This window comes from Schistosoma mansoni, chromosome 2 (assembly GCF_000237925.1).
Source record: "Schistosoma mansoni strain Puerto Rico chromosome 2, complete genome".
Taxonomy (NCBI): Eukaryota; Metazoa; Platyhelminthes; class Trematoda; order Strigeidida; family Schistosomatidae; genus Schistosoma; species Schistosoma mansoni.
Window position 1 is genome coordinate 8,948,983 of NC_031496.1, and position 13,763 is coordinate 8,962,745.

Here is a 13,763-nt window from a genome sequence, read left to right on the forward strand (position 1 = left end):
CAGTGTAAGCTACTTCTTCAGAGAATAAAGTGGTTTGCACTGAGTCACGAAACGTCAGAAAATCTAATTTTTCTACTGATTGGGATATTACAAATATATTATTCATTTATAACAATTTACCCAATGCTCAATTTATTCAAAATTACTAATAATGGTTTTTAGAAATGTACAAAAGAAAATTTCTGAAGCTTCGTTTAGTTAAGCTAAACAATAATTTGTTCCAGTCAATTACAAGAAGTCTCACTAGAGTTGGTTTATCATCATATGTTCCGTAACAGTATCTTCATACTTAGTTACCGAAGTAAGGAAGTATTCATGAAATCGGTCAGCCTAATTCGATTGCAAACTTTTATGTATAGACTGCTTAGTTCTTCCAACTTTTTCTGGTAGACTATGTTAACTAGAAGGTTATTCGTGCATTATTTCATGTAATCTCTGTAAGTAAACTTGTTGAAGAACTGGTGAGTGTGCCTGACTATCTTTTCATAAGATAGGTATTCTTGTATCTATATACGAAAGGATATACTTCATAACATGAGTAAAAATAACTCTTCACATATATCAGGACTAGACTACAATATTTTTACTCATCACTAACACGGAATTTTTTAGTCCGCCTACATGTGTAGCCGAATTTAAAAGTCCAAACTGTCCATATAATTTAGCGCTTGCTAGTACAATCATTAATGTGGAAATAGTTTGACTACCAGATTACGAATACGCCTTTTATACTTCATACTCACAGTGTATTCAGGTTAACACCGAAAGTCTAGTGTTACTACATATTCCTCACTTAGCTTAAATTAGGTTAGATCAAACCTTGTATATAATCTATCATCACTCAAGCAGCATATGAAGGGAAACAAAGAACGTATGTTCGAAATTACTTAGGTCAATTTTTTAATCCCTTACTGTCTAGTGATGTGTGATTTACAAATATAACACTTTCAAGGGGTGTTTTTGCTTCAATGACCTTCATGTTTTGTTTTGCTCATAAACATCCTGTTTATCATTTATATTTATCACGTCTGATTATTGCGTATTTACATAGCGCTTACTATCTATCATACAAGAAGTATTTATCAGTCCAACTTTACGCATTTTCATTCACATATACACAATAAAGAAGAAACCCTACATCCAACTAAAGTTTATGAAGTTCTTCCATATTGTTTACTTTGTCACAATTTGTTGGTCAAACTATAACCCTCATATGTCTAGTAATTTAAAACAAATAAAAACAACTCAAAATTTTTGATTGTTAGTATAAAAGATGTAAAGAAAAAATGTTCTGTAACCAACTGATTTTCGTTAATTTAATGCTAGTAATGTGATAATTGCATACTGGTGTAGACATACGCCTAGTTGCGGTTATAAGTGTTCAAGATCAACTCCAAATAATTCTGTTCTTAGTGTCTGTCATGAACGTTTAACCCATTCAGTTCAACAAATGTATTTGTCTATCTTAGCAAAGCAGTTGGCTGAAGCATGTGTACCCTAGTGATGCATAATAGTGTTATATTTGATAAGAAACAATACTTGAATAGAAATACAGTTGTCCAGTACGTATATTAGCAAATCACTATTGATCAACACGTTAACATATTCTCGTCTGTGAACACTGATATTGTAATAGAGGGAGACATAAATGTTTTAAGACAAAATTTCCTAATTATTTGATAAGAAGTGTCTTATCTAAGTTACTATTGAGGTCTGATACGTTCTGTACGACAACCTTTGTATTGACCGTATATATATTCGAAATATTTAAAAGGTTGGGGATTTTATCTTGCAGAAGTGAATTTGGAGAATGATTTGCTCTATTCCATGAACAATGAAAAGCATGTTGTGAAAACCACTCGTTATTTTTAGTGGCAATGAGTGGTGTTATGTAGTTATTTTCTGTGCTATATAATCAAGGATATTGCTAGGTTCTATTAAAGAATCTCCACTTTCTAATTATTGTATTGGCACTTAGTTGATCTTACCTTCCCAACCTTTTCTTTATTATGACTACAAACGTCATCAAAGGTTAATAATACCCGTCAATTATTCACTTATATCTTAAGGTCTACATAACTAACTAATCAATCCCAGTATACAAGTAGTTCTTTTTTATTCTTAGATTCGGTTGATCAGCTATCACAAGTAGATCATTTGAATGTAATTATACTGTGTTACGGTGATATCTAGATTCAAAATTTCATATCATCGTGGTAACAGTCGTCATGTGAATTAGTGACTTTTAAAGGTACTCTCTGAAATTCTGGTGACAAGCCATGAACTGTAAAGTTCGACCATATCGCATTAGACAAATATCGCTAATAGATAATGGTCACTTAATATTACAAACTGACTGAAATTAGAATTGTAAACTATTAGATGTTGGCCCATCAGTCTGAAGGTTTAGTGCTCGCTGCGAAATCCAAAATTTCGGGATTCGACCCCTGATAGCGTCATGGATACGGACTACTGAGTATTAAGAAGAAACAAAACATACAACTCAGTAGTTTAATTCTAACTGTTAGTTAAAGCAGTTCAGCCTACTGATTTTGCAAATGTTACATACGGACTAACTTAGTGATTAATAAGTGTTAACCAACGCCATTATTGATTCAACATTTAAAATGAATTATCTTCATTGCATATTCTCATATCGTTTGGATTAGCTGTTGGTGCTTAATTATATTTTCATTCACAATTTTGCATCCTTTACATTGAGTTGTATCGGTCGTCTTCCGCCGGACGATCAGCAAGTAGTAGCTTATTCTGTAGTCATACCAACATACTAGTATTTCGATATGACATTGCAGTGAGAATTTTCCAACCAGGGTGAAATAGTTGTCCACTACTTCCTGACTATGTAACCGAGGTAGGTGCTCATTCAAAACCTCAAATTGGAATACTGTAAATAGTATATGAAATTGTTATATCCCGAAGAGAATTATGAATGGTAACTTTTCAGAACTATTTATGGACCAATGTGATACGTATATTTCCTGTTTTATAATTGTTAAGTAACTTAACTACTCATATTCATGTTCTTTTAATCGTAAGCTTTGTTTTGACCTATGAACTATTACTATACGATTTACCGTCCTTGAGTTATCCCTAGTCTATTAATTACTGCCTCCCACATTCACAGCCACATTTGGCTAAATCTTGCACAAATGTTGTTTCCTGTTTTATGGTGCGATGTGGTCTGCCTTGTTGATATATAAACCCAGTATGCTTAAAATAAAGGATCCATATTGCAGAGGCTGTTATTAGTGTTCTGGACTTAACTGTTTGGGCTAGGCTGGAAGCAGGACCGATAAGGACTCTAGACTGCTCATACGGGTTTCGTATGTCATTGGTTCGATCGATAATTCACTGCTCTCTAATTGGCGGTATTATCAGGTTATATTGTAGTGCCGTGCTTCAATAATAGTTCACTTCGATAACCGTTATTATACCAATCTTAACGGTGTATAATATCAGAAGGCAAAAGGAAGCGGCAACTACATTTTTATTGATGAATGATGCAGACCAGAAAGCTGTGGTCACATGAGCAAGTGTAAGCGAGCGAAGCAAAGATGATGCATAGTGGAGATGGCTGGGAAGCTAACTCGATATGAGCAAGCATTACTCAATATTTATAATCAGACAAAAAAGAATGACAGACATATGATGAATAGGATACGAAGGGTACATATATACGCTCATATAAAAGTATAGTCAAGGTCAATAAGCGAATAATTAACAAGATCAAAATATGACTCATAATGGACAGGCGAATTAGCTTGATCAGAAGCTAGAATAAAGTGTATGGGCTTAACATATAAACTGATACTACAATATATTAAGCAGGGCACACAGGCCACAAGATATAACAGAAATGAACTTTCATCACTTTTCTGATGCTGTTATATTCACTTTAACCGAGCGAAAATTAGTGAAAGATGTTATCTGGATATAATTGAGCTTTTAATTAAATCCATTTTCTCTTAAAGAAGAATAATAATCTGTTTAGATGTAAATTGTTTAGCTTCACATTGAGTAGTTAACATAATTTTACATTTATATGTTAACATGCTGAATTATAGAATAAACATGTTAGTTACCATTGTGTTTGTTTACTTATATTCACATGTACCTATAATTTCTTTTGATAGATGGAGCAAAATCTAATGGTTGAAGTGAAATTATTCACTTGTAATCCTCTTCAGATGTTAGGATTATACATTTATTTGATAGACATGTAGTTCTAGCAGTTCTTCAGATAAACTTAATCTATAATCAAGACGATCTTTTGGTCAATTTAATTTGTAATGGTTGGCATTACGTTGTTGATAATTTGACTGAACTTCAATCATTCTTAGTTGGCATATGTGCATCTTCTAAAGATTGCCTCTGCAAAGCCATTATATATATTATTGAATAGATATAATGTGGATTCGTTTTATAAGGGGTATACATAAGTATTTATGCATATTATTCGATAGCTTAATAGGCTTTCTCTTCCTTTTTCATCTTCCCGCCTAAGTAATCAAATTGGAGGGTTAGTGCATAGCACTATCAGATCTCGAACACCACTCATTATAACACTACCATTTTCTCTTGTGGAGAGTGATGAACGCTAAACAATCTTCAAAACAGAAGCAAGTGAAAAGCAGTTTGCAACTATTAAATACGAAACTAAGTAAATTTCTCGGTGATAAGATTTTGTTAAGTTGTATACTCGATCTTTAGGAATTTCATATTCTCTGTGATATTATCCATCTTCAGCTTCAGCACTAATTTTATATTTTACTGCTCATTCTTCATAGATTTCTATAACCGAAACTAATCATCTTGTTCACCGAAAATCACTTTGTCAACAAAATTTTCTACTACTGTTTATCAAATGTAACTTCAAGTTCGTAATCTGTACATGTTTATTACGTTGATAGAAAGCAGATGATATAGAAATCAACATTTCGGATAATTGATCACTGAAGTAGAAAATTGTCTATTACAGATTTGAAATTATTCTGAAACATGACTAAAATGACTTTATTGGACAAACCACTCCGTTGTTGAATCAATCAGCACGAGTCATTGAATTACCTTTCATCGTAATTTTATATTATTAAAAAATTTATATATCTAGCGATATTTTTCTTATTTATCGATTCTTCGAAGTTACATGCCAGTATTTGTCTTCTCTTATTCCTTGACTCATCATGATGTAGCGCTTTCAAAGTAACCTTCGTATCTGTTATTTATTCATGCATTGTTGATACAACTCCTTTTGAATTGTCGTATTCACATCTCATCGATTATATCACATAACCTAATTAGAATGATTTACTATCAAGTGACTGAAACATACTTTAAATAACAGTCTGATGAATTCTATATGAATTTATTCGGCAGATAACTTTATTTGAAAGTAACATATTTTTCTAAGGAGTTTCTTTGATAAGTTAGTAGTTACTCTCTTTGTTTTCTTTGAACTTGTCTTATTATCAATGTAGTGTTTCAGTTTCATCATTTTCGGCTTTAACAATTCAAAACATGATGTCAAGAATAATTCAAAATCAGTTATTATGAAAGTTTGTTGATCAACTTTTACTCTGTGATCATTAGATACATCTCATGTGACCAAGTAAAATTGTATCACTCCTATATCATTTCCTGCAGCAATTTGGAAGACTCTTCCGGTCTCCCACATTGTCCGAACATTCCATGTACCTATAAAAATTGTCGCTCTGGTTGTTAGAAGGTGCATTGGCCTCATGACTTCCGAAGGAACTCGGCTTTCATCACGAGACGTCATAATTATTCCTTCCACTCTCAGGGCAGAGTTTAAATGGTTTGAATAATTTTTTTCTGGTTAGCGTTTTTTTTAGCGAGTTGGTTTTCTATGGGATGGGGTCGCTAACCCCATACCCAACCCTCCTCCTTTACCCGGGCTTGAGACCGGCAGTAGCCCCCGGAGGAGCTACAGGCGGAGTTATCATTTCCAGTAGAAGACATATAAAGTCAAAAGTTATTTGAATATGGAACTATCATCCAAGTTGTACTAAAAATTCATTGGACTGATTGAACGTATTGTATGACCTTGGCATGATTAGACTGTTTGTTTATTTTATCATTTATTTACATTTCAAAATTAAATAATCAAAATTCATTAGTTTTGACTTTGAAACTGTTTATAATATTGTGGTCTATAGTTGATCAGATACTATATAAATCTTTTATATCATTGATCATTTTTCCTAGAAAACGATAATAGTTAAAAACAAACTCCCTATTCATATCTATCGTATAAAATGTATCGGTTGGATGACAGTTTTGGAAGCGATAAATATTGTATTCTTCGTTATTGGTTCATTACTGTCTTTGTGATATGCTTGATGCTAATTACGATTTCTCGGTAAACGAACGAAGGTCAGTGACACGATAGGCTAATCTAATCCGTTGTCCCAGGCCCCGCTAACTAGAGAAAGAAGTCCAAGACGAAGTAGGGGAAAATATATTCCGTAAGCAGACGAAGTACAAGCAATCACAATAGGGAGAAATCAAACGTATTTATACAGTATAAAGTTGTCCTTGGGAAGCATTACAAAAGAGCACACCGAAGCACAGCGGACCAATAGCGTTTAAGATTTTTCCAAGTGGGATATACGACTCGAAGGTGAATGGAGTGCTTTTGGCGCGAAAACAAGGGAATTCAAATTTTCAAAATAAAATTACAAAAATAAGTCATTTACCAAGTAAGTTCTGGGGATTTAACATTCCCAACACTTTGGGATGGATCATATGATTATGTTACATTTTCATTGTGAACAATATCAGTACCGCAGAGTTATGAAGTAATTTTAGAATTTTCGATCACTATATATGAATTCATTGTTAAAGCTTGTTTGTTTTTATTGACTAGTGAAGAAATGACTAAAGTATGTTTCACCCTGTTTACCATTCATCAGTGAACATGGATTCAACCCACTGAATAGTGATTTCTCCTTAGACATTAGGTTGGAGAATCTCGTTCTAAAAATTTATATTCATCAGGATAATAAATTGAAATAATTATCTTATATTCATAAGCTATCACTGGATATTAAATTTTGTGAATCCATGTATTTAATATCCCAGAATAGCAATGATTAATTTCTGTCGGCATATTAGCTATTCACCCAGAGAGTAAACTCATTTAATATTTTAATCACGAAATGATCTTATCTAGTCTACCATTGGAAACTAGGAATCACTAAACAGCTACTTTGTCCTAGTATGTGACTCCTCATTGGGATACAACCACAACTCAATCCTCGATCAAACCAAGGATCGAAGGCCTAGGGGTGAGCATTTAGCATCTAAACCACTAAAGCGGCATCCAATGACATACATATATCTAACTTCCATCAATTCACAATATTCTGCGACCATATTCGATTACCTGAGGTGGATGACTTTTTCAAACTCAACATTGCTGAACTACGATGATTACCGCTTATCACCGGAGCTCCAGAAAATGCATGTTGAAGCCAGTCTATATTAAGTGCTTGATTATTATTAGTATAGTGAGGTCTGTGGGAATTATAGTTTCTGGCGTTTCTTGTTTTTCGATGCTGGTCTAGCTAAGATCATTTCATGATTTGAACTATGAAAACTGTACATTCACAAAAAAATTCCTCCTTACTTTCGACATCTTAAACTAGATGCACGTTATAATGAATAAGAATACACTTATATTTGTTCATGATATTATCCTTCCCTGGATCGTAGTGACTACTAGGCTGATTTTTGAACAGATATGGTTAGTTGATTGGTCCGTGAATAATCCGGTATGAAAACCTCTTAAAAACTCGTTGGTTCGTTAATATCTCGACGTTCATGAAATCCAAATTTATTGAGCACAGTCTTCATAAAGTTATTTTAACATATTCTGTTAACATTTTACATTCTAATAACAGTAGCGGTACTAATTTCTTGTATACTCTATCTACCTTTTGTCTGAGTTGATTAAAAGTAAGTAACTGAAAGAGATCTACTTACAGAGATATCTATCACAGCGGTTAATACAAGTCAAACAACTTGTGATTCATATCAAGAAAACACTTTATTTTGAGCAGATGAAGTTTACAAAACGCTTACAATGCATATAGTTTGTTACAGTGAGTAATGGGCAGATACATTTGAAATTTTGTTAAAACACAGATGGTTGCTTAAATTTCAATTTATTCAATGGCATGGTTAGCCACTTTAGTTATTTACTTTAAATGTTATTTTTAAAGTCGTAACGATATATATGGAAAAACAGTAGTAAAGGATTAAGCGGTAGAACATAGATAGTTCACAGCATATTTTTAACATTACTAAATCTTTCAGATATTCATTTAAGGAAGTGCACACAAGACCATTACCGCTTAGATAATGATGTAAAGTGTGCATCAGGACTTGCAGAAGTGCTAACAATGTAACTGTACAATCCTGCAGTTATATTTTGAAGAAACCAATTTAGAATCAATTGAGTATTGGAAATTTTAAAATCGTGACGTAAAGGTGATACTTGAAACTTTTTATTTTCTGGGAAACGCTCATTAGAGTTCTGTAACTCGTGCATACGAATTCTGGAAGTGTGCAAATGTAGTTTTATTGTCTATGTAATGTTCTAAACAAAGCTTAGTGTTCTGAAGATTAACAGACTTTCATGAAAACACATAAATGAAACAACTTTGAATCTAAAATACTATTAAAATAGATTAGGAAGCTGATAGACAAAATTTATAGGTATCTAAATGTATCATGGGCAATCATTTTACAATGAGTTAGTGAATAAAATGAACCGAGATGGGATTTCATACTATCATAATTAGTAATTTCTTGATTTCATGAATTATTTGAAGCTAGACCACCATGGAAAACCTGGAAGCACTGGACGGCCGTTTCGTCCTATTGTGGGACTCCTCAACAGTGCGCATCCACGTTCTCGCCTCACGAGATTCGAACCCAGGAGCTATCAGTTTCGCGCCCAAACACTTAACCGATAGACCACTGAGCCAGCATCCAGCGGTGTTATTGTCTAACTTCAACCGATCCATGAAATTGAGCGACACATCCACCAATGTCTTCAGTGAGTTACGATCTCACAAGAGACCCGGTTGAACTCTACTGGTCACTGCTTCTTACTAGAACTTTAATATCAACAAAACCCCTTCTGATAATTTCTTGAAGTGACCGGATTCCTTGATGTCAATTATTGAAGCAATCATGTTACAATATATTATGACCTTTAAGTTCTTTCAAACTAATTTAATACTACGGATTAGTAAATAATAAAATACATACAATATTTTCTTGACTAAATAACAAATGACCTTGAGCTAAATACTGCCAAAATAAGATGTTTATATATTTAGAGATCAACAAAAACCCTTTTTAAATATTCATTCTATTTTAACGGAAGAGTTTGTTTCATCACGCTTCACTCTAGGATGACCATCAACAGTTGCTTATTTCGATCAACTATATTTGTACTTAGATTCTAACTTTCCTATACCCATCTGGTTCGAAAAACATATGTACATTTCATTTTGTTGTCGAAAATTTCACAAGATAGTAAGTTTTCAATGCAGTTACAAATCTACATTGTTTCAAAATAAATAAAGATCTCTGACATGAAAAATACCTACATAATGTCTAGTAAGCTACTTATTTTGGTAAATAAGTAGCATAAATCTAATTTGTAAAATATGTTTTGTGTAATAAGAGGTTTATCAAATTATATGATTTACAAGAGTAATTCAGTGAGATTAGTATGACTAAAAATGAAGTTCCTTAGGTATTCTTATTAAAAATAAAAACATCGAATTAAATAAATGGGGGAATAAAAAAAGGATCATAGAGATACTAAGGAAAAGCATCAATAATTTTTCCCTCTAAATTAAAACTAGAAAATAATATTTAGGAGTAGGCTTCGTATAATTAAAAACCGTTTTGAATTGACAAAACTGTCTGCCGACGTTTGTTCATTGTTGCGTGAGGTACAATTTCTCCTCCTAGACCTCGTTCATGTGACTAAAAACGTCTTTTTCCTAGACCACTCCTAGGTTCGCATTCAGTGCTGTTTAACAATGAATGAGTATGAACTTGTTCTCATAATCTTGTAACTACAAGCTTAATCGTTCTTAATCTGGTTAAGCAATCATTTAATTGTTACTTAAATTTCTTAGTGGAGCATGTACTTTGTTTTTAAAGAATTATGACAACACTTAAGCAATAAGTTCTTTGTTTTGGTACATAACTATTTAACTCATCTTTCAATGCCAAGGTGATATACACATAGGTTTTGTCACTAAAACTTTCTCTAGTTAGTGATCTTTTAGCAAAGTTCCTCTTTACCATGTGGGGTTGCTAATTGTACACCCAATCCTTCTTCTTCATCCCGGCTTTGGATGTGCAGTAGATATAGAGATATAGGATACAACAGGAGATACAAAAACATTCTTTGCTCCAATTTAATACATCCTTAACATACATCCATCTTATATCAGTATCAGGCTCAACAGCTTCATTACATCTTTAATAGCATCTTTCGTGAAAATACTAATGGATAGTCTCTTTATTAAACCTTGTTTTTGTGAAACATAACAGAACTGTTGAACATGAGACACTTTCTTTTCCATGTGCTAGATAGATAGTTTAATTGAATCATCTTCACTTGAACTAATAACATTTCATTTAAAAGAGTACCGTAGCTGTGAACCATTTTACATCTCTTTAGTAGACAAGTGATATCACATATTTCTGATCAACTTCATTTTCTTAAGATACCACTTAAGTTAATTGAACAAATAAATATTTGAAATTTATTTCAGATTATTTCCTACTTTTTTATGGAGTTTTGTTCTCTGACCAATCCATCCAGCTCAGAGAACAGAACTCCATCAAAATCACCCACCTGAGCTACAAATCTTCACCAATTTCCTACATTATCCAATTTATTTGAGATAATTAACTAATTACAAGATAGAGCAGTATGGTTATATTCTCCCCCAAAAAACTATACCTATTGACAATCTTTTCAATGAATAATCATCTATACTAAGGGTACCGCCTAGAATTACACGATTATCCATGAAGATGAATAGAATAACTCTCAGAATAAATAATTAATTATATTGGGTGGAATGATACATGCCTAATTTTGGATGCCTTATTATTTATAGGTAGACAAGTTTGTTCTTCTTTTTATTATTATTATAAATAAATACAAATAATGAGCGAAATTGTCTATAAACAAACTAACTTTCAACCAAAAGCTAGTGTAAAGATTTTACTCAAAATAACAAACAAATATTATGCGATATAAGTTTGTTGAGCATTGAATACTCAAATATAATTGCCACTTTGACATTTATTTTTATAGTTGAAATCATGAGTCAATTGAAGCTGAACCACCATGGAAAACCTGGAAACACTGGACGCCCGTTACGTCCTATTGTGCGACTCCTCAGCAGTCTGTTGTGAAATCTCAACCCACTGAAGACAATTGGTGAACGGTTGTTCAAACTTCGTGGATTGGTTGAAGTTAGACATTAACACCATCGGATGCCGGCCAGCTCAGTAGTCTATCGGTTAAGTGCTCTAGCGCGAGACTGGTAGGTCCTAGGTTGGAATCTCGCGAGGTGGGATCGTGGATGCGCACTGTTGAGGAGTTCCACAATAGGACGAAACGGCCGTTCAGTGCTTCCAGGTTTTCCATGGTGGTCTAGCTTCAATTGACTCACGCTTTCAACTATGAAAATACTAAATCTCCACAAAACCCCTTCTGATTATAATCAAGATAAGTCACTGATGCAAACCATGAAAAACTGAGTTTACTTAATATTCTAATCTTATTCGGTCAACATTTGCATTACTTCTATTTTTTCCATTGTCATTATAAAATATAAGGGTTAATGTTAGATACTCGTTTTTTAAATAACTATGGCGTGAAGTGAAGTAATGGTTTATAGTACAGTTGCTAAATGAAGTGAGTACTCTTGATTGAAATAAATTCTGTTGATTAAGTGATAATTTCCAGAAGACAAAAGTATAAAAATAAAAGTTGGTTGACAGTTTGATGAATAAACAGGATACACGTGTACAATGATAATAATAACACCCCTATCAGTTAAATAACCCAAAATAATAATCATGGGGTAATTTAATCTCATGGTATCAACCAAATGAAATAAATAAATTTGTCTATGTATTGTATATGTTGGTTGTAAAGATTTCCTGTTAGGTGAGATGATTGATTTTCTTCTTGGGTTTCAAACACCTGTATCTTGATGTTGTAATCAGAGACGTTCTTACTGGACTATTCAAATTACAGTTAATCTGCTAAAGAACTGAAGCATTTTTATTAGCTAACCATTTCATAACAACTAATATATTAATTTCTAATCATTCATACTTATCAAGTTCTTTCCATAAAATTACTATGTAGCCATAAGTATTAGAAACTTGATATCCTGATCGACTTTGTTTGAGAAGTAATTAATTTGTGGCAAAATATTTAATAAGTCTATTCAGATGAGAAAAATTTAAAAAGTTGGTTTCTTTTCAAGCTGACAATCAATAGCCATACTATGTGAAGTTTTAGGAGCTTGTCTTCCTGAATATTCCTACATTTGAATACAGTATAACTGTGCAACATTCAATTACTTATTATAAGAATAAAATTTGTATTTTTTTTAAGTCATTGAGAATGAATAAATTTTATGAGCGTGATTTTTAACTGAGTTACACTTTCCATGACTGTGCTTATTGTTGCACCACAGAAAGTAGTCAACATATCAAGGTATTGTGTTTTGTTTATCAATCCTGTACAATGTCGTGGTAGTAAGACATATTGATCCATCGAAAAGGCTGAATATATATATATATATATTCTTAGAAAATGTCTTAACATGTACGTATACTGAAATTCGTCACTTCACTTTGAATTCAGATTCTAATAAGTTTCTATTTAATGATTAACCAGTTCGTGTGACATTTCTAGGGGTTTAATGTAAATGAAATTCAGAAGTAGATTACATCATGCATTGGATTTAACTAGATAACTATTAAAATCCCAAAAGTGCTTGATGACGTTTCCTTTATAGAAGGCACAAATATGTAGCGGGTATCTATGACTTCTTCAGTGATAAAACTCAGAACTTTGAGATTGTGTGGGATACGCTTAACATTTAGAGAGTTGAGTTGGCTTCGAAATATGTACATTTTTGACTTCAGTCACTTCTAGATATTTTATGATTACTATTCATTAATATAAGTAGTAACTGTCTCTTTTACAACATGTTTGAGCTTCACTAGTCATGACTTCTTACTAGGACGTAAGTGTTAAGTCCACTCTTTTCCTATGGTTAGTTTGTGGTGTAAACTACCTCTAAATTCAATATTTATGATACATTTGTCATCTTATAGTTAGATCGAATTGTTCCTAATGTTACTGAACACTGACTGGTTAATGATTAATAACAAATTTCAGTTTAATTAGCTTTTATCATTGTTCGTATCCAGTTGTTAAAATTGTTGACACGGTTGGTTGTAAAAATGTGGTATAATTAAATAGTGCCATTTTAGTTTAATAAAACACAATTAGAGTATCCAAGCTGTGAATATGAATGCTTCAAATCATTTATGCAAAACTCTAATCAGCATAATTTTGGTGGTCATTCAAACGTGAAAGTTTACTTATCCATGAAGTTATTCATTAATTTTTTGCCTGTTTAAAACTGCTAAAA